The sequence below is a fragment of the Aplysia californica genome, unplaced genomic scaffold (assembly GCF_000002075.1).
Source record: "Aplysia californica isolate F4 #8 unplaced genomic scaffold, AplCal3.0 scaffold00016, whole genome shotgun sequence".
Lineage (NCBI taxonomy): Eukaryota > Metazoa > Mollusca > Gastropoda > Aplysiida > Aplysiidae > Aplysia > Aplysia californica.
This window is the reverse complement of record NW_004797286.1, coordinates 532,691-534,834: the sequence shown is the minus strand read 5'-3', so window position 1 is coordinate 534,834 and position 2,144 is coordinate 532,691.

Sequence of the window (2,144 nt, the reverse complement as noted above, 5' to 3'; positions counted from 1 at the left end):
GGGTGAGTGTGTGTGTATATATGTGGGCGTGTACGTGTGTTTGTGCATGTTTGTGTTAGAGGTTGGAGAGGGGGGAGGGGGTCTGAGGCCCTTACCTTTCTTGAAAATTGTCCCGTTTGGTCACTTGCTGTCGTGACTTACTTGTCAATCATAATAAATTCTTTACCTGTAGAAAATTCTTTGATGTTAACAACACAGCAACGTAAAGTAACCCACCCCTCCACACACTGCAACTGCGCAACGCCATACCTTTTGGTCTAAATTATGACGCCCCACCTCCCTACCCTCACAAATGATTTCTTAAGGACTGGTGGGACACCTGAGGTCTATTTTGGCTATTACAAGGACTAGAGTGCCGATATTTGCTGTGGGACATCGTGTGTTTAAATCAATAGTTCAAAAAGTATATTATGAATCGGTTGCTATGGAAACGGCGGCCATATTGGATTGTGTATATATTTTTCAATCCCATTTTATTTCCGTATTTATTAAACGATTCACTTCTAATTTGGCATGCCAACAGTACATATGTAGCTCTTAAATTTGGCCCGTTGAATTTTTGATATATGCTTTAGTTTTTATTTTATGCTATTTACAATTGAGATGTTGCAAAAAAAAGGGAAAAACATTTGAAAATTCATGCTTTCTAAGCCCATAAATAAAAAACAACTACATTAATAAAAAAATTCAACAAACCAAAATTTAGAACTAGATGTTGTTGGTATCCTGTGAAAGTTACATTAAAATTGAATAAGAAACAGAGCAGAAAATGGGATAATATGTGAAAAAATAGAATTGTGAGAAAACAGCCGATGCAGGAAAGAAAGGGCTAGACAACATATTGTGCTTTCGCCGAAAAACCTGACAAAAAAACACAGCTTTAGGGTGTAGCAAGGCTCACATACGTTTCTGGATATTGTTCAGGAAGTGGCCAGGTACTATAAAATGTAATAAACCCAATTTACAAAATTTGACCCCCAAACACGATTTCTAGGTGCCCCACCAGCCCTTAAAAATAGTCCCGTCTGGTAAATCGCTGTCGCGACTAACTGCTCAATCATAATATGCTTTACCACCAGGAAAATTCTTTTATGTAAACTACACAGCTACATGAAGCAACCCACCCTTCCATTCACAACATTTATGTAACACCATCCCCTTTGGTCTAATTGACTACCCTCTAGCGGTCGTGGCCAATCAGACGGGACTTAAAACTCTGTACTGCAGACCCTGGTCAATTGGGCTGGACTTACAGTTATTTTTGTTTGTTGCTTTGGTAAGCGTTTAACGGCGCTCGCAACTGCAAAAGGTAATATGAGCTCGCGAGACACATTGAACATTTTCAATTGGAAGGAAATTTTGAATTTTTCCCGGGTGGCGGGCGGCCAAAACCTACTCTCATCGGTTTTAGACTACCAAGGGATTTTTAACGTGCGCAACTTGCACACGGGACTTCGGAGATTTTTCACCTTTGTCCGAGAAGGCTAAGTGTAGATCTTTCCTACCACAAGATCAGGGGTGTGGCTGAAAGACAGCAGTAAGAAGGAGACAAGGAGTAGCAGTAGAAAGACTGCAGAAAGAGTCAGGAGCCCAGAGGATGGGGCAAAGGAGGTGAGGGGGTGGGGGCAGAAAGTAGAGACGAAAACAGACGACAAAACATTGCTATAGATTAGGAAAGGAGGTGAAAGGAGACAATTTTAGAGAAGAAAATTTTTCCGAGGCTACCTGGATTCGAACCCAGGACCTTTGAATAAGAGTCGAACGCCTTAACCTCTACGCCACGAGAGCCCCTGGACTTACAGTAAATCATTGTAGCGCAGTGGACCATACACTAAACAACGGTAGACCCTACCGATTTTTCCCCCCCCTTTTTTTTGGTATGAAGACGTTTTACCCCCCCCCCCTTCCCCAAATCGAAACAAAATAGATATCATTAAGGGGGGGATTTTTTAAAGTTTCAGGGCGTTTCACAAACACACATAATATTTTGTTTTAGTGAGCGTTTTACAGCACTTGCAACACAATTAGGACATTTATAGCTCACGAAATTAGACGTGCTACAAGGGAGTACAACAAACCCAAACGGAAGGATGAGATTAAAAGACTTTAGATGTTTGATAGGAAAGGAGCAAACCACACCAGAG